The 23,634-nt window shown below is 45.1% G+C and overlaps 1 long non-coding RNA gene across 1 annotated transcript in view; it reads right to left on the bottom strand.

Annotated features, from left to right (window-relative positions):
* The window catches only part of LOC135319511 (uncharacterized), a 120,072-nt gene extending 114,615 nt beyond the window's left edge, over window positions 1-5,457 (bottom strand). Inside the window, exon 1 of the long non-coding RNA XR_010378159.1 lies at window positions 5,347-5,457. This is a non-coding gene — a long non-coding RNA (uncharacterized LOC135319511). The remainder of the gene's footprint in view (window positions 1-5,346) is intronic.
* Between the last annotated feature and the right edge of the window lie 18,177 nt (window positions 5,458-23,634).

Raw genomic sequence — 23,634 nt, 5'->3', positions numbered from 1 at the left:
CTTCAATAAACCAAAAAACTCTGTCTTTGCTAGTGCCGGGGTCCTTGGGGCACATGCTTCCTAAGTCTGCTTGATGGTGGATCAGGCTGGGAAACGTACTGGTGAACTGCCTGGGCTCCCAGGGAGCAGACGGAGAGACAAGGAAGGGATGACCAGAGGAAAGAGATGGGCTTGCTTCTGTCTTTGGTAAAATCCAGGCCAGGAGGCAGTGCAAAAGCCTGGGTCTAACCTGGACTTGGGATGTGCATGCAGGCAGGCAGCCATCAGAACTAGACACTCCTACTGACAGAGCTGAAGCTGTGACTGCGATTTAAATACGCAGGTGTCTCAGCAGAGGCGGGCTGACTGCAAGCTGGAGAAAGACTCAGTGCACACGGAAAAACGCTGCCCGAATCTGAGACTCAGGTCCCTATTATCATCCCGTCATCACCCCTCACCTGAGTCCGTGGGTGTGGTCACTGCTCCTGACTTAGGCTTCTGAAAAAGAGTTAGGGTCTCAGGTGGACTAATGAGGGCTGTTCACTGAGCTCTGTACCCCGTGGGAGCTGGATGAGACTTCCTACTTCCGGGCCATCAGCCTAGCCTCTGTGGAGGTACAGGTGTGCACGGAAGGATGTCTATGAGGGTGACTGTGCAAGGACTTTCCTACCGGCTCAGCCTCTAATCAGCAGCATGAGGAAGGTGTTGGCTGACCTCAGTCTGGGGAGTCTCTCACGCACTGTTCCTCCGTCCCCAGGCCCAGCAGAGAAGACGCAGGTGGCTTGAGAGAAACCTCCCTTTCCACAGCTCAGTGCATTCACACACCCTCACTGCCCCTTCTTTTATCCGCCTACCTCCTATTCACTTTTCAGAACTTAGCGTGGGGTCACTTCTCAAGTCTGCAACTGATGTCTCCCCCTTAAACTCCTGTAATTCTAGAACTCACCATGCAGGGATTGCCAGTTTGTGTGCCTAATTCCTATTATACATCTTTTGTCTCTGTCCCCAGGGCATCAATGAATATCTGTTGGATAGTCATGGCTTACTCAGACCTGCTGAGACTATAAGGAAAAAGTAGCTTCCGTCAACCCCTGACCTTTTCATGCACCTTAAAAATTCCCCCAGCCCCATCTTTTCTGACCTCACGTGAATGCCTTTCACTGCAGGGGTGTGCATTTGCCAGCTGCTCAGGCTGGGCTGCCAGGAGAGACTCCCTGCCCGTGGGGAACCGTGACCGTGGGGAGCTGATCTTGCTCTGCTCTCTTCTATGCGAGTACAGCACTGTTATATCCAGCATTCAGCTCCCTTGTGTTTTCCCTGGCAAGGCCAATACCAAGATGCAGTGGGCAGAATGTCTGAACGTCCATTCCTGGTGGCTGGCACAGTGATGACCTTTGCTCTCCTCCATGTAGTTGGAGTCCTCCCCTGACTTCACTTTCATTAATATCTATTTTTTTCCCCCAGACTGAATGTTTTATTTCAACAGACATCCCTGGTTTGAGAAAAAGGTGGAGGGAGGGGTTCAACACTTCATCATACCCAGCAGGGAGCAAAACTCCCATCCACGAACTCAGGGCCCCTTCTGAGGCATCACTTGAGTCTTTACCAGATCCAAGACAGAAAGGAGCTGAATTTTCTAACTTTTGTTAAGAAAAACCTATCAACTATGTTCATTCTCTCAGAGGAGAGGGCTAGGTCCTCAGGGAAAGAGATCCTGGGCTTGGAGCAGCTGGGGTCCCAGAGATGAAGCTGGGGGCCATCTGGGCTGCAGGAAGTCCTAGGGGCGGTCAGGTCCAGAGTTCCAGAATCCATAGTTGGCTTGGGGCTGCCGGCCACTAAGCCTGTTCTCCGGCCAGGTGTTCTTCAGTTCCAGCTCCTGCTCCTTAGCCTGGTGAATTAGATCTGAGCAGGGTACTCTGCTTGACAATTTCCAATCACATTTGATTGGCTAGAACTCAATCACATGCCACACTTACATCCAAGAGAGCATGGTAGAAGGAAGACCGTGGGCAGCTGCTTCCCAGTGATGGAACTACATAGTGGGAGAGGAGCCAGCCGCCTGTGCCACTCTCTCAGGAAAAACATCAGCAAGCGTTTAGAGAACATTATTATAATTTGCCCAGCACTATATTTTATTTTCTCAAAAGGCACTCACACGCACACACGCGTGCACGCACACACACCCCACATAAAATGAGATCTGATTCCTCCCAGAGGCATTTCCATTTTAACAAAAACTGAAAACTTAAGCCAAAAAAATATTTCAGCTTGTGGAATTCCAACTGTCAGCCATTCACCTGACAGCACGCAGAGGGGGCTGAGGGACCTCTCCGCTGCTCTGACATCTCAGTGCAAAGAGCTTCTGCCAAGACACAGGGTCAGCCCTGTCAGGCACCCCCAGGCGTCTGAACACACGAAGGGAGTCAACTGTGAAGGATGCAAGAACAAAGCAACGCTAGATCAAGGTCCCGCAACTGGCGAGCCCCCAGCTTCAAAGGTATTTGAATATTTGCTTCAATTTTCTGCAATTCAGCCTCTCATTTTTCCACATGAGATGAATAAGTCAAACCCCAGAGTAAGCACCAGCCTGGGAGACGTCACACCGACTCCAATAATCCCACTGCAGGCCCTTTGTAGTCACGAACTTTGATGTGTTCTGTAGATCCAAGAAAACACTTGTTGTCAAGCCCCTCCCCTCAGTGAGATACCTTCACAAACATCTACAAGGGCTGGCATCTGGGTTGGGTCTCGTCCCCCGCTGGATTGGGGAGGTGCTGTCTCAGGCCCCTCTTTTGGTCAAAGGACCTGAGGATGTGATTAATGAAGATTAAAGAAACACCGTCATCCAAAAGGCAATCTGAAGTAAGGGCACTCAGTCAAGACATGCTCTTTTGCCTCTTTATTGTGCCCTCCTGCCTCATACCCCCATGCTCAGTGGTTTTCTTTCATAGCCTTATTTTGTACCACTTTGCAGGAAAAATGAGTATGCTGGGAAGGTAAAGCCAATATTCCTGACTGACTCACAATGAAAAGCTAACTGGAGACTATCTCTACAGCAGAAGGTACAGAGACCCCAAAGCAAAGGGCTAATCAAGGTCTGACTCTTTTTCAGTCTCCATCCGCATGTGTCCCAGGAAGATTTAAGTCAAAGGTAGTGACGCTGTTTGCACTGACCCATTGAAAAATCAATGGAGGGCCACAAACAAATGAAAAGCAACCTAGTTCTTTACTTTCCCTGGAGAAACATAAAGCATTCAATTCATCTGCTTCCTAAATTATAAATAAGGAGGCCGTGGAACAACTCAATAAAAGTATAACAGAAAAAAATGATGAAGAAATAAAGATTTGTAAGACAGAAAAAAGGGCCGAATTTTCTCTTTTTTTTTAACACTTTTGCCCCAAAACTGATCAGCTAATTAATTTTCTTGATTTTTTTTTTTAGGTCAACCTGAATCTTCTAGTACAGTGGCTTTAACCAGACAGGTGTACACCAGAATTACCTGTGGAAAGGAGCAAAAATGTGTACTTGTGGGCCTGTGACAAGATTTTGATTCCTTAGGGCTTTCTCATCTATGTACATGATTCTCATGAGATGTCCTGGCTTCGACCTCAGTTTTAGACCATGCTGTCAATAACTGGCCACAAAGGGATAAAGAACTCTACTCCTCTGCCCCCATCGATAACATGTTTAGCCATGTGACTTGTTTTAGCCAATGAAAGGTGGGCAAAATGATATGGGTCACTTCAGATAAAAGGGCCAGCTCATGTTTCATTAGCTTCTTTCCCTCTATCACCACGATTAGTATATCCCAGTAGAGGCTCTTCTGTCCCTCTGGACCCCACAGTGAAGAAGAAAGATGTAATTGACCCACAATGTACCTGTAGCATGAACAGAAAATAAACCTTTGCTTTATAACTCACTGAGATTTGGGGATTGTTTGTTACCGCAGCACAATCTAGCCTATCCTGACTAATATACACTACTTCCCCAAATGAACTCAATGTTGTATCTCTTTCACAAGCTGCCTCTGCTTTAAGTAAAGGAGGAGACTAACATGAACTGGCGAAAACTAACTTACTAAGTGACTACTATCTGCTTAGTGTTTACATATCGTGTCTTTTCAGTGTTTTAACAGCTTCATGAGGAGGAAAGTATCATGCTCATTTTATAAATAAGGAAGCTCTGACTCAGAGAGTTAAGTAATTTGCCTGAGGTTAGTAGTAAATGATTGATCTTGGAATGGAACCCATTCACCATCTCTAACTCTCAAGCCCATAGTCTCCATCACAGAAAGTTATGCAAAATATACCTACTTCCATCATTCTGCCTTTTATTTTTTCCTTCTGCTCTACCAGGCTCTCTGATCATGATATTAGAAAGGAATGTTTATAGCAAGAACTGGGAGTTCTTCCTTTCAAAAAATGAGAAAGCCACAGTGAGCCACAGTAAGAAGGACTCACTCTGGGGCACCTGGGCCAGGCCTCTTAGCACGGCTTCGCAACAGATGACCATTGGGAGTGTGTCTCACATGCCAGCAAAGAAAATGCTGATAATTTAATAAAAATGAAATCACTAATTCAAATTGCACTAAAATGTAATCTCGCTTATTTTAGAGAGAGGGAGGGTGCTGGTAACTGATTATGAAACATACCCAAAGAGCTCTGATCTCTCGCTCAACGAGTTCCATATTTATAACCCCTTTAAAAATAAATTGTCATGCAAGTGTCATGCTGGGTTCTGAGACTCCGTTGCTCCCAAAATAAACACGGGAGTGCAGCGCAGAGCAAGTGACAAAGGCCCCCCAGGAGCACAGGCTTCCTCATGATCACGCCCGAGGCAGGCCGGAGACCCACCACTGCCTCCCACTCTGCGGCTCTACCTGCTTATTCCGTTCCCTTGCTGAGCCGTGTGCCATGGACGAGACTGAGACACCCGTCAGACCGTGACACTCCTCCCCGGCCGAACGTGACTCGACGCGCAAAAGAGACATTTCTTGAGATAACACGACACAGCACACACACACACACACACACACACACACACACACACACACACACACACACACACACACACACACACACACACACACACACACAGCATATAAAATGGGACTGCCTGCAAACCAACACGCTGCTTTCCAGAACACAGGTTCTAAGGGGAGCTTCTGTCATGTCACAACACAGAAGGACACGGATGTGTCAGGCACCCAACACGCCTCCCCACGCCACCAGCACCCGTTCCCTGGCAGGGAAAGTAGGCAGTCTGTCCCTGACTAAGGCGTCCTCCTCTTTCTGAGCTCACTCCCCCCTTCCTCAGACACCTACCTTTCGTTTCCCGTATTTATTTCATTCCAGGTCTTTACTCACCTCATTAGTCTGACTCCCCAACGATCTGATCTCATTCATAAACGTCATAACGTGAAAGAATTTGTCACAGAGTCCCCTCTCTCCAGGAATGGGCACGTAAGTCATTTCATGAGCATTATCTTCTTGATGCAATCTCAGGCACCTGTCAGCAGGTAAGGAAGGGGTCTGAGGAGGAAGGAGCCTCCCTTCCTCCTAGGCGGTCCCTTGCTTTGCCAAGGAAAGGAGGCTAATCCTGAACTCTCTCCACTCCCTTCCGCGGTCACCAAAGCCTCCATCATTTAATAGGTCTCAGATCCCCCAGATGCAAAACAGTGCTTTGATTCAGTTGGGGGAAGCCGGGCAAACACCGAGTAAACCATCGCAGGTAAATTTGCTGACAGACAAACTGCCAAGGTAAGGAGTTGTGCCTTCTACCATCTTTTGTCTGGGATGAGCCGTGCTGTTGCCTTGAGATGAACTCTCACTGTCTCAGGCTTCCCCACTCTGTTTCCCTACCTGCATCTCTGTTTCTTCTATTAACCACTGTCTGCCTGAAAGTTTTCTCTAAAATTCAGGTCGAAGAGCCCCTCTGTATGAAACGGTCTCTGATTATCCTCATTTCTCTGCGATTTCCCTCTTCTTAGAAGCTCCTTCCACACTGCCCTTCTAGGTTCTGCATTTCAGTATTTAATTACACACCAGCTGGTATTGCTTATTGTTTCCAATTCGTCTACCATACTTCCTAGAGTGAACACAGAGATCTGTTATCTCCACAGCGTTCCTTCCTGAGCCATTTCCTCTCCTCTTTTCTAAGGTAATTCTGTTCCAGCCCTGCGGTTGAGATGGGTTAGCCTGGCCACATAAATTGGACATAAGACCCAGATTTAGCAAATCAGTGAAATCACCCCCTCCCTAAGAGCCCCTAAACTGAGATCACTTCTAGAACCATCGTCCAAGAGGGATTAGGAACTATAATAGTCAGTCCTGAGACCACCAGAGCCACGGTGCTAACATGAGAAGGAAGCCAACTGAGGGAGGCAGAGCCGAGATACGGGGGCGGTGGGGGTGGGGATATTGCTCGATGCCTCTGGACCCAGCCATGCCTGGAGCTAAAGGTACTGTCCTCAAACTTAACATTTACATCAATGAATCCTTTTTCTCATCCCGGTTAGTCTCAGCTGGCTTTCTGCCAGTTGCAATAGCTAAGAATTTTTGCTAGTACATCTTTCCAATCTGCATAAGCTCAAGTTATTCGTCCATGTCTTATACTTCTTTGCATTCTCTAGTGGGAGAATGAATGAAACAGAAACAGCCTGGACATTGATCCTCATATCTGTGGACATTGGTGTAGCTAAATAGAAGGAAATTCTCAGAACTAGTGCCTGACTCTCCGGAGAGCAACACGAGCGTACCAGACACTTACAGTAAGTACACAGGGCAGGAAAACGCTTGTCAGTTAGGTGCAGGAAGAAGTCAAAGTGTCTTTAACACAATAATACAAGGGCTTAGTAACAGGTGAAGTGGAGTCCATGTTACCTCTAGGATTCTCCGTTCTTCACTTGACATTAAACTGTGTTGTCTTCTGGAATTCTCTCGCTTTGGCCAAAGGTGCTTGCTTCCTAGGTGAACAATGAGGAAATGGGCTGTAGTTATTGGTACCAGAACACACTCTGCTCAGCCTACCGCAGCCAAGCCAACAAGCCCTTCTAATGCTATCTGGACAAAGAATGAAGCTTTGTAATTTACAGGAAGTGGGGGGACCAAAGATCCCACCTTTGCTTCTGGGGGGGGCGATGGGAGGAAGAAGGCCTCTCATGAAGCTGAGGGTAAAGAAATCCAGACTGATGCATTCCAAAGGAAGGGACGCATGAAAACGGGGAAGACACAGAGACAGGGGAGGGAACATTCTCGAAGGATTCTCCATTCAAAGACCTAAGCATGAACCTCCCTTTGGAAGCGTGGTACAGAGGAATGAATCCTGCTGGGGACAGGTTCCAGTCTCTGACATTTTGACCCTCTAGGCCTCTTATGCCAAGATTCCTCTGTTACCTTCCCACAGCCTAGAGTCTGTGATCTGGTGAAGCCTGGTGAAGTGGGCGACCCTTGCCTAGTCACCCTGGGTCACATGGGCCCTGCAGGAGACCTCCTTGGGGCAGACAAGGCAGCACAACCCAACTTCCTGATGATTAAGTCCTCTCTCCTGGGGTTGGCAAAGACCACCCCTTAGAGAAAAGCAAGGAAGGAAGGAAGGAAGGAAGGAAGGAAGGAAGGAAGGAAGGAAGGAAGGAAAGAAAGAAAGAAGGAAAGAAAGGAAGGAAGGAAGAAGAAAAGAAAGAAAGAAAGAGAAAAGAAAGAAAGGAGGGAAGAGAAAAGAAAGAAAGGAGGGAAGGAAGGAAGGAAGGACGGACAATGCTGGATCCAGGTCAAATGCCAACATCCCCAGCAACGACCACTCATTCTTCCACTAATACCCAACACGTGACTGTACAGTCAGACCCGGAGGTCTATATATTTCTTAGTAATGTTCATCAGAGACTCAGTTCTCTCAAAACAACATCGCTGAATAGTTTGGGATTTTCACTATTACAATGTCGTAATGTATCTACTAAATGAGAAAACACACACACACAAACATACAGAGATGATGTGTTCTTAACAGTCAGAAAATCACTGAAAGAAAGGAGGACCTCCTTGGAAAGGGCAGAGTAAAAAGGAAACTATTGGGGTAACATATGGCATAGAGAGAATCTATTTTTCACATCCTTTTAAGGCACTGCCTTTTTTCAGGAGAAAGTGTACCAGAAGGCCCATTTGAATGGCCAGCTAGAAGTAATCTCTCTGCAAATAACAAAATTCATTATTTGAAGATAATTCTGGCATAAAGATACTAAAAATGACAGGTAATTCAGGCAAATGACAGCTTGCCCAGAAATCACACCCAACCAAATTAGACAAATAGGTGGGTCATTCCAAAGTTCCATCTTGGAAGCTACAATTCCGGTATGCTCAGTTTTCAGCAAATTTCATAGGAAGACTTGGAAGGCACATTGAACTACAAGTTGAAAAGACTTAAGGTTTAATCTTGTCTCTGCCACAAATTAACTCCATAACCTTGAATAAGTCATTCCAAGCCTCCAGAAATCAAATACAGTGATCACCAAGAGCCTTCTAACTCAAACCTTTTATGAATAAGTGGAAACTCATTTAGGTTACAGGGGAAAAAAAAAAACTTAAGGAAATTTAGAGTTTGACAGTAGTATGTCATACTGATAAAAATCCACTGGTGATAATTTTATTGAAATTAAAGGAAAAGCTACCATTTAGTAAGCACTTCTTACCTGTCCAGTCCTTTGTATATGTCATTTCTAACCATTAAGCTTACAAAGAAATAGTATTATTCCTATTTGACAAATCTGGAAATTGCGACTCAGAAAATTTAGGTAAACTGCCCAAGACTTACACAATTATTAAACATTGGAGCCAAGATCTGAACACAGGTCTTCTTCAAAAAAAATTTGTCACTTTTTTACTGTCACTTCCTGCCAATTCTATTATGGGTTATATAAAAATTGAAATAAAGAGTAGAAGGAAGTTTCTGAAACCTGTGATGTGATATTTCTGAGAATTATATAAGGGGCTGTGACAGGGATGGACAGCTGACCACCAAAAATGTGTGCACATCCATCATGGGAGTATGGCTGGAAGGGAGACACACAGCCAGATACCACACTTCCTAGCACAACCCCACTTGCTCCCAGATAGGGCCATGTGGCTATCTTTCCAACAGAATATGGAGGAAGTAAAATATTCCACCAGCAGACCATGGTTTTTGAGACATACATGGGACTTACGTAAAACACTAACATTTTAGAGTTTGTTTGTTACATCATCTAGTGTTTCCCTAACTGACACAGGGTATCAGATGAACTAGAAAATGATGACCTTATCTCTTTGTGCCTACGTTCCTCTAACATGGGTTTCTCAACCTGTGAGTTGGAAGGAAGCCAGGGAGTTAAGACAGGAGGATGGGGAACTGCAATTTCATGACTTAAAGGACAGGGAAGTAGGCGAAAGCAAGGGTGTATCAAATCTCCCCCGCCCATTCACAAACAATCCCATCTTGGTAATTATGACACTCACATACGTTTTAGTAGTAAAGCCTTGGTGATCATGGCTTGTACCACACACCCACTGAATGCACCTTCATAACACCCCAGCCACACATATCAATTGAGAGCCGGTGCCCTAACATTTGAAGATTGCCACTCCTTTTGGTTCAGCCTTTTACCCATCTTTAAAACCAGTCCTACCCTCATGCAGAGGCTATGTAAAAGGACCAGACCAGCACTTTGATGGCTCCACATTAGATTAACTTGGATACTGTGTTTGTTTCCTAGGGATGTCACAACATTACCACAAACTGGGTGGCTGAAAACAAAATTAACTCATTCTCTTATATAGTCCTGGAGGCTAGAAGTCTGAAATCAAAGTGAGTTGGTGCCCTCTGAGGTCTCTAAGGGAGAATTTGTTCCATGCCTCTCTCCTGGCTCCCGGGGGTTGTCAGCAATCCTTGGCGGGCCATAGCTGGTAAGCATGTGATTCCAGTCTCTGCCTCCGTCCTCATGTAGCCTTCTTCCCTGAGTCTGTTTCCAAATTTCCGTCTTCTTCTAAGGACATCAGTCGTGGATTTAACCCACTTTAATCCAGTGGGACCTTACCTTAACTTGATTACATCTCCACAGATTCTATTTCCAACTAACATCACAACCACAGATTCAGGGTTGGAGGCAGGGGTGGTAAATCTTCAACATATATTTGTGTTGCTGGGTGGAAGAAGACACAATTCAATCCACAGCAGCTACTAAGGCAGTTTTCATCTCACAGCCAGGTTCTTCTCACTGGCCCACTGTAATTTCATATCTTGAAACCAAGGCTTGTTGAACAAGGCCTCTTGGAAGAGGGTTCAAATCTTACCCTCTCATACACAGGTTCCAGCCCTGCCTTTCTCTCTCGTGTTCTAACTGGAACTGGAGTCCTGACTTCTGCAAGTCCCACCAGTGTCCCTTCCCCCTGCCCTTGAGCCTCCTGGATTAGACGCCTCTGGACTTCAGGCTGTCACCTACTGTAGTGTTGCCTTGAGGCTGACTCCCCATTCATCTGCCCCAGTCATTGCTAGTGGACTGGACCTCCTGATCTCCATCAGTTTGGCACACTATCACTTTGGACAACTAAACACAGTAGAGATTCATCCCAGGCCAAGAATATGTGCCTCTGATCTGGGGAAGGAATCAGGAGGGTACAAATGGGATACTAGACCCAGGGAAGTGCTCAGAACAGGCAAAGCCCTTCTAGGAGAGCCCGGAGTCGTGGAGACGCATGCATGGGCCAGAGTCTGCAGAGGATGGTACCTGAGGGGCGGGGCAGCACTCCCAATGCTATTGCAAATTCTCAGAGGCCAAAGCAGCCCAGCAGTCAGAAACCCAGGCTGCCCAGCATGAGCTCAGGAGAATGCGGGGGCCTGTGTCCAGGTCAAGAAGGAGGCTGGGAATCCCTGAAGAGCAGAGCATTGCTTCGGGGGGGCCTGTGTCTAATCATGTCCTGTGGCAAGTCTGGCAAGAGGAAAGTTTCCTGCTCAGCCTCTGATGTACTTCCTCTTGATCTGAAACACATTCCAAGAGATGGGCAGTGCTGAGGCCACAGAAGAGGCCCTGTAGGTGGAAACGGTTAAAATAGGAACACAAGGCATTTTGAAGCCAAGGGGTACTTTAGAGATCATCTTCAAATCCTTTATTTTACAAATGAAGGATTAAGTTGCATTTGCCTGTTATAACCCATGAGTTTCAGAGAGAGAGAGACAAAGACAGAGACGGAGAGGGAGAGGGAAGGAGAGAGAGAAAATGAGACAATAAATGACTGCAGTCACTTCCTGGCCAGTTGCTCACTAGGCACTGAGCGCAGGTAGAGCCACAGGTCTTCAGTGTTGTCGAATGCTTCACGCAGCAGGCTCTGAATGCGAAGAGCTGGCCTTCCCAGAGGGAGCAGTTACACACTCAAGGCTTCCCAGGGGACTCGCAGAGACGGCCAGCTCGGTTCCAGTTTGGAACCCCCAGGATCGATGAGGCTGACTCTTCCCCGTTTCTCCCTGGCAGGTGGCTTTGGGTGGCAGCAGGTGGATTGGGTGGAATCACCTCCCACCTCCCAACAGTGTTGAAAGCAACAACCAGGCCAGACAAACCTCAGCCCCGTCGCACCAGACTCTGCTGAGAAGGCTGTCGGGCTTTTCAAGATGTACTCGAAGCAGAAGCACGGCCCAGACGGGGACAACAGGAGGTACTCGGAGAGGCTGGGCTGTAATCAGACCCCATTCATTAGCGAGCCCGACTCCTAGGACAATCCAAGTGAGGAACATTCAGGCTGGCATCGCCCGGTGTTTAATCAATCAGCGGGACAAACTTGTTAGACGCGCCATCACAGCGGGGCCTCCGAGCCGCCTGCCAAACCATCCCTGTAAGGAGCTTCTGAAAAAGAAAAAAGGAGCGAAAGCCAATAAGCCGTCTGTGTGATGGGAGGCGGCTCCCATGGGACTGAGGGCAGCTTTGCCCAGGGAGGCCATGGAGTTGGGCCAACTGTGGCTGGGAGGGTCCCTCAGGCAGCCAGTCCTCTGCTCTTCAAAGAGGTATGACATTCAAGCATGTCGGCCGTTTGGGGAGGAGCACGCAGCACATCCGGAGAAAGGCTTCTCTGTGTCTCCATCTGTCCTGTTTCAGTCTCCCTGCATCTTGCCTCTGGAGGGGACCAGACACTCCCCATTGCCAGACCCTCTCCCTTAGCTACAGACTCCCCTCCGATCTCGGCATGGCATCACCGAGAGCTTTTGTATTTGATGATCTTCCATTTCCAGGAGGCAACGTTTTCCATGGGTCACTCTCCGCCTCTCCGCCTGGCTGACTTCTTGTTTAACGAGCTTCATTCCCAGAGGTTTTGTTACGCAGGGTGTTACAATCAGAGGTTGTACTCAAAGGGATCTTCGAGAGCACAGAGTCCAGCCTTACCATTTTTCAGAAGAGAAAACGAGGGTGTCACAATACAGCGCTAACTGTCTGACATCTGCCAGATGTATGATGCTATGTAATAAACTGTTAAAAATCATAACATTTAAAACATTGAGTCAAAATTATAAAAGTCCTACAGAAGCACGTCGTGGCTAAAGCCACCTTACGTTCCTTAGCTCCAAAGTGAGGTGATGTATTCGTTTGCTAGGCTCCCACAACGAAGTCCGACAAACTGACAGGCTTAAACCACAGAAATTTATTCCCTCTCAGTCCTGGAAGCTAGAAGTTGGAAATCAAGGTGTCAGCAGGGTTAGTTCCTCCTGAGGGCCTCGAGGGAGAATTAATCCCATGCCTCTCTCCTAGCTTCTAGTGACAGCTGGCAATCCTGGGGTTCCTTGATGCATAGAAGCATCACTTAAACCTCTGCCTCCTTCATCACACGGCTTCCCCAGTGTCTCTTCACATCATCGCCCTTTGTGTACATCTCCTTTTATCTTTTTATAAGGACCCCCAGTCATCAATTTACAATCCACCCTCATCACATATGACCTCATCTTAACTTGATCACATCTGCAAAGATCCTATTTCCGAGTAAAGTCACATTCACAGGTACCAGGGGTTGGGACGTCATCTCTTTTGGAGGACACAGTCCAACCACAACAGGCGGCACTAGCTTTCCCACCAACATTACACTTGAGGATAACAGATGGTAAAGGGCTTTGAAGAGCATACAGTTTGCAGACATAGTTTTAAACTTGATAAACAAACTGTGTTTCCCAACACCCTTTCACATCTGTTTTCCTTAAAAGTAATGGATGTAAAACATATATCTTGAGCCCCATTTCACTTCCTCCCTGGGCAGTATGACTAAAACCCATGTTGCATCTTCAGAAACCCAAGCTGTGTGTACACGATGGCTAGCGATGGCCAAGGGGCAGGTTTCCCTAGGCCAAGTCTGATTTCACATTCACCCATGCTTTCAGTGAAGATAGCCAACGTCCCGCCCTGCCAGCGGCCTGCCATCTTTCAGTGACCGTGAGATCCTCTTGGGTGTGTTTGCATGTGTGTCTGTGTCTCTGTGTGTTATGAAGAATTGGAGAGTAAGGAGACTGGAAGTAAACTTAGCTTCTTTTTAGGAATTTAAAAGATGGGGAAAGCCTTACATTTGTAAGTTTCAACTTTCCTTTCAGAACCTCATCCACCCCATTCGCCCTGTCTCTTTAGCATCCCACTGACTCCTTGTGGCTTTGATGATGAGATGGCTGGGGTTGAGAGGCCACCTCACCAGCCCAAGATTAACCAGCTAGTTACCGGCAAAAACTAGGACTGGGCTGTAGAACTTCCATTCTTCACGTTCAGAGCTTTCTTTTACATGCTTCAGCTCTGCAGACGTCTGAGATTCTTAGAAATACAAATGGTCCCTGGGTTTGGAGTTTAAGCAAGAATGTCAAAGTCTAAGGGAAAACAATTCAAAGATGGATCCCACAAGAGTTGGAATGAGTCGAGGAACTAAGAATGAGTTGTAGCTTTCACGCATATTCTTACTGACCATTAAAAATGCAACTTTTCTTAGGAGGAATCAGATTTTAAGCTCAACTCACTATAGTTACTTCAGAGTGAACCAAGGTCTGAAGCACGAGGTCTGACTGAAAGACGGGGAGGCCGTTTGGTCTCTTCCAGTCCACGTGCAATTAAACACCTATGGGGGGCCGGGATCATTACCCTCTGAGCACTTGGGGGTCCCATGACTCTGCTTCTTCCCTCAAGGACTTCAGAATATCATGGGGAGACCTGACTGACGTATCTGAAATGAAGAGTTTTAAATGAGAGCATAAGATGCAGTGCTAAATAAAATAAAATCGAGGGTCACCACGTGCAGCAGAAACCATTTCTGGGAGTCCCCAGAAGGAGGGGTGGCTGTTGCATGGATTGATGGGGAAGACTCTCCATAGGGTCAGTACCCCCAAGCCTGGCTTGACCTGGGTACAGTTTCTGAAATCTTCCACTTGCAGCTCCGGAACAATTACTGTTAACTCCAGTTTTTCTCAGCTTTTTGATCACAACACACAGTCAAAATAAATAAATACATACTTTCTGCCACAACTCCATGCTCACGAAAGCATCCAGAAGCCATATTATTCTGGATTCGCTCTTTCTGCTCTTCCAGATCCACTCTCCACCCTCCTCCAGCCGATGCACATGGACCAGAACAACAAACTCTTCTGCTCTCCATCCAAAGGTAGGTTTGGCCAACGGGAAGCACCAGCAGGAGGTGGGGGCGGCAGGAGGGGAGCGGGGCTGGCCATTGTTTTACACTGAGTCCTGCCAGCTGGCTGAGGGATGTCCGCCTGCCTCTTCTGAAGATCACAGCCCTCTCCTTAGAGTATTCTGGAGACTCTCTTTCTCTTTCCCTCTTCAGGCCTAGGAAGGATAAGGTCTCCCTGCTGATATTAGGCCCAGACACTGCATCATCTCTTGCCGCTTCTACCTTTGCAAATAGTCTTTTTATTAACCTCTCCTCAAGTTTAAAACTCAAGTTCAATTTGAGTGTCATCTGTTTCCTGAAAGTATCTCACTGATACAAAGCCTGACCATGTGTGATGCAAACGTGTTTTTCTCAAAAATTCCATTCTTAAAAACAAACGTGCCAAAAGACTGTTGTTTCTCATTTAATTGATTTCACAATCAACTAATGGGTAGTGACCCATAATTTGGGAAATAAAACCAGTTTTTTATCAAAAATAGCTGACCTTTCTGTTCTAACATAAACCACATTCCCATCAGTGGGATGTCTGGAGCTAGTCTCACGGTGCAGACGAGCCCCTGGCCCGCCAGCCTGCCCGGACCTGCAGCCTCTCCTTTACACCTGGTCCCCTTCTGAGCACCTCATCCCTGTGACTGGCCCCCTTCCAGTGCTTGTTACTGGTTTTACCCAAGACCTTGTGGGCCTATAGCCTGGCCTGCGTCTGAGCCTCGTGTCCTGGTGGATTCGTTTCCCAGGGTTTCTGTACCACTAACTAGGTGGCTGAAAGCAACATAAATTCATTCTCTCACAGTACTGGAAGCCAGAAATCTGAAATTAAGGTGTCAGCAAGGCCACACCTCCTCCAGAGGCTCTGAGAGAGATTCTGTTCTTTGTCTCTTCCAGCTTCTGGTAGCTGCAGGCACCCCTGGGCCCGTGGCTGCACCCCTCCAGTGTCTGCCTGTCCTCACAAGGCCTTCTCTTCTCCATGTCTCTTCCTCTGTGTGTCTCTTGCAAGGACACTTGTCACTGGATTTAGGGCCTACCTGGATAATCCAGAATGATCTCATCTCAAGATCTTTAACTTAATTACATCTGCAAGGAACCTGTTTCCAAATAAGCCTTTTTTTTTTTTGACTTCATAGGGCCTGTGGATCGGAATGTAGACATACCTTTCAAAGCCACCATTCAACCCACCACATTTAGTAACTTGACAAACCTGCTACTTCTTGAAAGCTCCCTGGCAGAACTTGTTCCTGTACATTCAACTTGGACAGACTCTCAAAACCAAGACACTGGCAGCCACCTCTTCAGGATAACTACCACCATTCAAAGACTGCTGGACATGACCCCACCGAACAGATCAGCACCTGCAGATGGCCATGCTAGGAAGGTCAGGCTTTAAGCCATTATACTTTGGGCTGAAAGTCACATTGCTTGGCAGCTAACTACCTGGCTGGGTCTGTGCCTCTGCTCTGGCAAAATCCAGCCACAGTTTCTTATTCTCCTGATCAGCCAACCCAAGGCAGCATGAGACATTAAATCATAAAACAAGAAGGATGGACCCTGCAGAATAGAAAAGGTTTTAAAAAGTGAGAGAAAGAGTGATAATATATGAGGGAAAAAAAAAACCACGAACAAAGACGCAAGCTAGTCCTATTCTTTAATCAAGAACAAATCTGATTTGAAGCTCCGAATGGCAATAATGTCTTCTTTGAATGTCTCTGCAAGTGAAGGGAGCATCTTTCCTGCATGACTCAAATTTTCTGGGTACTAATATCCCTCAGACATTGAAAAAAAAAATCTTCCTGCAAAAATTAAAAAATCCTATTAGCTTTTTCAAAGATCATTTCATTAAACTGGCTGATCCTAGGAGTCTGTCTCCATCCCGTGTTCAAGGGCGCTGGAGCACATCCATCCTCTGTGCCAAGGCCCTGGGCTCAGTAAGTCAGCGTGCTGCGTCTTGCTGGTGTATCTGAATGGCATGTGTGGAACCGGGAATAAATGGTTGGCGTTTTCATGAGCATTTATCCTGTATCACCTGTTCAAATCTATGAAAGAATAAATTAAGGTCTTATAATCTCAATAATCCACTTTGCACTTGTTATTCACCGAGCCGATGGGCTGTAATATTGAATGCTGGCAGCACTGAGTATGACATGGGGAGGTAGCTCTCAGCTGAGCCGTCGGAATGTTGGCAGGAGGAAAAAGCTGCAGTTTTCATTCTGTTGTCTCATAAGGAATGAGCACACTGGCTAAGACGGGGAAGAAAGTGTCTTCCTCTACCCAGTGGAGTGGAGACTACCCGGCCCGGCCCTTTGTGGGAACCGCCTCATCTGAAAACTGTTCAGTTAGATGAACAGGATCTGACAAGTTCCATGAAGAAAAGCAAGCCCATTCCCAGGTTTCCGAGCACTTAGCGTCTGTGAAAAGCATGAGTCACCTGGGCCTGCATCAAGGGTAGACTTTTACCCGGCTGCCCAGGACTGGCCGTTATCAGTGTTGTAAAGAAGCTTCAGTAATGCAGTGGGGAATAAATAGGTGGGCTTCTGACACCCGAAGTTGTGACCTTATTAACAGCGATCTGGTTAATGGCTAGCCATTTACTAACTCTCTGAGCCTCTATTCTCTCACTGTAATTTAGGAATAATAATAATCCTTCCATTATGGGTTTGTTGTGAGAGTCAAATGAGAATATTCAATAAATATTTACTGAGCAACAATTTTCCTAGGCATTAGGGTACATAACACACAAAAAAACTAAAGTCTTGTCCTTGCTGGGGTTCCAGTCTAGTGAGAGAAGCTAGACAGTAAACTATTGTTCAAGTGTTTCCCCATTTTTTCTATTGGATGATGTGTATTCTTATTATTAATCTAAAGGATTTTTGAAATAGATTCTAGACACAAACGTTTTACTTGCTAGATATGTTATGAAAATATTCTCCCACTCTGTGGTTTCATCTCTCATCATCTGTCCTCTAGTGAGCAAAAGGCTTTCATTTTAATGTCATCGAATATATCAATTCTTTATTTTATGGCTAGAGATTTTTGAGTCTTATTTTTCCACATCTGAGGTCTTGAAGACATTCATCTATGTTACCTTCTAAAAGCTTTTATGCTTTGCCAGTCACACTTAGGTCTATATCTACCTGGAATTGTTTTTTATATATAGTATGAGAAAAGGGTCCTATTTCATTTTTGTCTACATGAATATCCACTTACCCTAGCACTATTTATTTAAAAACATGCTCTTTTCCTAGTAGTCTATGGTTGCCTTTATCACAGCTCAAGTCCATACAAATGTCCCTGAATATCTGGGCCATGTCTTCTGTTCCATTGGTCAATTTTTCAATCCATTTCCCAATACTACACTAATCTTAATTACTATAAATTTATAAGTCTTAACAATTAAATATTCTATTTGGGCTTTAAAAATGATATACATTCTACAATAGTTGGGTGCAACGTTCTGTATACAAGCATTCAGTAGTTAGTTGTATTGTTCAAATCATCTGTATTATTAATAAGTTTTGTCTGTTTCTTCTATCAATTACTGAGATGATCATATTCCATTATGATTGCAGATTTGTCTATTTCTATTTGCAGTTCTATCAATTTTTGATGCATATATTTTTAACATGTTATTAAAATCATAGAAATTTAAAATGTAGATACAGCCAAAAATTTAGCAAGGAGATGGAGACTAAAAAATAACAATATATTTTCTTTTAAAAAACCTAGAAATTCTAGAATTGAAAAATAAAGCAATAACAAAAATTAAGAATTCAATGGATGGCTTTAATTCCAAATTAGACACAGCTGAAGAATTATTTAACTGAAAATTAGGTTAAAACAATCTATCAAAATTAAAGATGGACAGACAAAAGGATGGAAAAAACAGAGGCGTAGGTAAGAGACATAGACTATGCAGAGTGAATATGTAACATAATTAATTGTTCTTTCTCAAAGAGAAGTAAAAGGAATATTTGAGAAATTTCCAAAACTGATTAATTTAAGAAGCCTAGCGGGTGCTTAAGTAGTCCAGGACTATCTTAATCCAATTTCAAGGCTTGAGGTTTTTGGTCTACCCAGAGGACTGGAAGTCATGCTGTGGCGCATGTGAGAGCTCTTTTATTTCTGCTTAGCCCTCCCTCCCAGGGCGAAATCCCTGACAGAGCCTAGATTCCTATTGTTTTTCTCTCCAGTCCCAGAAGGCTGCCAGGGTACAGCTCAGAATCTCAGATACTGTATCAGCTAGTAACCAATGAGAGGAAAGGAACCACTCTATGTACTATTTCTAGCAGGGAGAAACTGTGTTGATCATCAGGGAACTGACTGTAAAATGTTGAAAGAACTGGAGGAACCAAAGGAAAAGAGTGAGTCACCCAGAGATCAGGAAACCGCTCCATGCCCCAGTTTGGAGCCCATTAACCCGCAGGGTTGCCACTGCTCCTGCCACTGCTGGTGAAATTCGACCCATTGCTTCTAATCAGAAGCTCAGGAGTTAACCCCACTGAGGCTGCAGAAAGAAACACCAAAGCTGTGGGGGCCTAGAGTCACTGTCAGAGTGGGAAAAAGGCATCTTCTTTTACTAGCCCTTCAGGGTAAGACCACCAGGGGCAAACCCGTAGTCCTATAAAGTCAGATTTCTTTGCAGGTTGCAACAAGGGAAACACCAGAGCACCACGGAGCATCTCACCGAACAACAGAAACAACAGAGTTATTATAGGATTGGGGGGAAGGGTGGACTTCAGGTGAAATTCACAGGAAGCAGAGCTTGGCCAGGCTCAAAGCAAAACCAGGCTGTGAGTAAAGGGATCATCATCAGGTCTGGACTGCAAAGTGAGTTCAGGGTTCTGTTTCCTTAAAAGTTAAAAGGTTAAGACAGATGTGGAAGGCTGCGTCCAGCAACCACTTATCTGAAACTCCGCAAATGGATTGAAACTCGAGGCTGCTTCGCTACATCAAAGTGGCTAAGATCCTTCAGGCAAAAATGAGACGTTTCATTCTTACTGATATAATTTCAAATAACCAAAGATTTTAGAGAAAAAGCATTTTTCACAGGTAAGAAAGCAGGAGTCGCTTAGAGAGAAAAGTTGTCATGACACTTTTCAGTAGCAGCATGTCCTTGGAGAAATGCTGTTCCCCACTAACTCTGCGACTGGCTTTGTTTGGTTACGTCCACCTGATGAACGGTAATGCCGGTCTTACTGTCTCAGTCTGAGTTAATTTTTAGATTCTCATTCCTTTCTTCTACTTTCAGTTTTCCACCAGCGCTTCCCATTGCCAGAACCTGACCGGAAGGCAACTGGCAAGGAAGCCTAGGATGTGTAGCTTTCAGTCTCTGTGCCCCTGAAATGGACTGGAGAGCCCAAAGGAGCATCAGTCCACAGAACACACCTCTTCAGGTTCAGCGAATGCCCATAAGAAGAAAGTGGTCTTGAAAGATGATCTCATCGTTCTCATTTCTCACGTCTACCAAGATCTTGGTTGGTAGTTCCTAACTATCTCTTCAGTTCTTTGACACTTTGAAGAAAATAATGTTTAGATTTGCCCTAGCTATTTTATTTTTTTTGCTTGAACAGGATGGTTATTTCAGTGAAATTATCCAATTTACCATTACCCACCCCCTCTACTTTCGAATCAATCTGGCACATTTTTGTCCAAATAATCTACCTAAACTCAGCTCTGATCATGTCAAGAGCAAGCCCCTCCCCTCCCTCAACATGCAAATGAGAAATAATCCCAGCCAGTGTGTGTGCAACACCATCTGCCTGCGATGCTGACCTGAAAAGGGGTATGTGAGCTCAGGACATGAGCATTTTTATTCGATCACATGATTCAATGTCCTTACATGCAGTGCAACCCAAAATATATTTTTCCAAACTATGAGTCATTTCACTAAAACTGAATCCACATGGTTTTAAATTCATGGACAATTGACGAATTAACAAATTGTATGGTGAGAACAAGTTGATGGCCTCAAACCTTTCAAACCTGGCAGGAAAGCTGGTTTCTCTACTTACTTGCCTCAGAAACTTAAAGTTTATTATGCCAAGAAAAAAATCAAACATGCTAACCCCAAGCTCTGCATAGTCTCAATCTGCCAAGTCCTAGAGGGACTTAGAATGTCTGTTGGGAAGGGGAGGGTGTTGTGGCCTAAGACAGCCCATGGTTCCTCCTTTGCTGGACTGGATTCTCCACTGTCTTTGACTTTCTGTTCTCACCTCCAGATCAGTGACATGAAATTTTTCATCCAATGTATTTTACAGTTTACAAAGGGCTTTCTCATCCATTGCCTCACTAGATCCTCAGTAAAACCCCATGAAGTGAGCACCTCTACCTAGCATTTTTATTCCTGTCCAACTGAGGGGAAGATAAGACTCAGAGAAGTTAGCTGTCTTCCCGCAAAGTTTCAAAGTGTGACAGCCAGCCTCCAAGATGACCCGATTGGTCCCTGGACCAATCATATTGCACCAGGATTGGGCTGTGTGACTCATAGCAGTCAGAAGAAATAATGGTATATCATTTATAAGACTAGATGATAAAAAGGCAGGATTGGGCTGTGTGACTCATAGCAGTCAGAAGAAATAATGGTATATCATTTATAAGACTAGATGATAAAAAGGCTGTGGCTTCAGCCTTGGGGTCCTCTCTCTCTCTCTCTCTCTCTCTCTCTTCCTCTCCCTCTCTCTCCACTTAATCTGGAAGAAGCCCTCTGTCATACCAGAAGGACACTCAGACCACCTAGGAGAGGCTCACACGGGGAGGACACAAAGGTTTAGCTCAAGCCCCCAGAGCCCCTAGATTGGATTTTCCTTAGGCCTCTGGTAGACTTGGCCATCGTTGTCACACTGCCCTCACTCCCTATGCACAGCCCCTGACAGGAGAGGCTCTGAGCACTGCGTGACCCCTGGCCACCACTGGTTGGACCAGGGATGGATGCCTGACCCAAACTGGGCCCTCTCTTCTTAAAGAAGAAAGAGATCTCTAAGGATCTGAGAGCGCTGGATCATGGGAGGTGGCAGACCTATCAGTTAAAGGTCATAGTGTTTAATCAGCATTGCCATTGTGCCAAGATAACTCAGAATTACAAGGGAACAGAAAATTCAAAATTCTTTAGAAGAAACTGGTCTGTGGTAGGACGCAGAGGACTGGACCAAATGCCCCAACTAAGCAGCACTGAGAAACTTTCAGATGAAGAGGCACCGAGACCCGCTGCGGCCCCCTGAGACTGGAATGGGTAGACTCCGTTCCTGACTTTCCCTAGTTTCCCCATGGCCTGGCAGAACTTCATTTGCTACCCTGGGATGCTTTCGGATAGTTATTTGCAGTTCTTCAATAATCTCCCTTTGTATCTGCACTAGTCTGATGGATTTCTGTTCTTGAAATTGGCACAGCCTAAATAAAACAATATCCAATATTTTTAAAGTTAAACAGGGAATAACGGGTATCAATTGAGACTCATACTGATTCTGAAATACCAAGGTTATCTTTAGGCCATAAAGTATACTTTTATGGCTCTCAAATGTTCCCTAGTAAAAGCTTCTCACTTTACAGATGAGGAAAAAGATACCCAGAAAGGAGAAAAAGATACCCAAGTCACACAGCAATTAATGGAACCACGACTAGGACCCGGGTCCCCTCATGTTGCCCTGGGTTCTTCCGTTACTTTGGCATCATGGAGTCTGCTCTGTGTTCACTGGGGCAGGCAAAGCAGGTCGATATTGAAGAGAAACAGCAGAGATCATTAGTGTCTCCCCAGATCAACCTCACCGATGGATTTTGGGCGAATTTCGCTTAGATCTCAGGCAGCTAAAGGAAAGGATGAGAGAGGTGCTGATGCTGCATTTCTTTAAAGAGCTGGGTCAGAGACACAGGAGAGAGAAATGAAATGAGGTTACTGGCTGCCCACTTGAAAATACAATTTACATGCATCTTAAGAGGACACTAAGAAGGAAAGTTTATCAATTTTCCCATAAAAATATGAGGTCAGTCTGCTAATAAGAAAAAAATATTGCAACTTCTTGGAGCAGTTGTGCTGAGCAGGCTGAACTGCCTACAGAATGCCCTTGTTACATACACCCTTCCTATCATGTATCCACTTGGTAATGTGGTGCTTGAAACAATCAAAATTAGTTTATGTTACAATGTATTAGATTTCCAGTAACAGGAAAAAAAAAATCTTCACTGGTCCCATCTCCTTATGCATTTTAGTACCTTAAGTATTTTAATATTATTGCAAATGAATGAAAACATTATCAAAGTATGTTAAGACAATTTATTTAAATGTCTCCAAGACGTGAAGATGAGTAAGGCGAGATGTTGGAGGATAATGATGATCCTGGTAGACGGGCCAAGAGGGTACCAGGGAAAGGAAAATGGTCCCACAATTAGCCCACGGTCAGGGATAAATAGGACTAAATACCCACAGAGAAGCCCCGATCACTGTGGATGAGAAAGAAGAGGAACCCCCTCCTACCTTCACCTGTAAGAAAAGTCACTACTGACACTGATGGAGCATTTACACAAGCTAGGCACTGTGTTAAGCACTTCATATTCATTATTTCACGTAATCCTCATAAGAATCAGGTTAGGTAGGTATTATTTCTTTTATCTTCCCTATTTTGTAGATTGAAAACTACAGAGCTTAGGAAAGTTAATTTACTTTACGAGGTCCACTGGCTGACAAACGCTAGATCTCAGAGACCCAAGATCACAGGCCTTTCTCTCCACCACACAATTCTGTTTCATTCTAAACATCAACCTTACTCTTCAGCCTCTTCTGTGTGTCAGAGAAAATGTGGATCTGGAGCCACATTCACACACTTAATTTGTACTATCTTAAATATTTTAACATCATTAACAATATCATAACAAAAGCAATGGCGGTGGAATTCAAGTGAAAACTCTCTAATTTGCTTATGAAAAATTCCAGGGAAGACTTTGGCCTGCCTTGATTTACATGCCCATCCTTGGGCCAATCATATTCAAGAAGTTCTATGACTGCCCATA

The sequence above is a fragment of the Camelus dromedarius genome, chromosome 28 (assembly GCF_036321535.1).
Source record: "Camelus dromedarius isolate mCamDro1 chromosome 28, mCamDro1.pat, whole genome shotgun sequence".
Classification (NCBI taxonomy): domain Eukaryota; kingdom Metazoa; phylum Chordata; class Mammalia; order Artiodactyla; family Camelidae; genus Camelus; species Camelus dromedarius.
The sequence above is the reverse complement of the archived record's forward strand: the minus strand, read 5'-3'. Positions and strand labels throughout refer to the sequence as shown.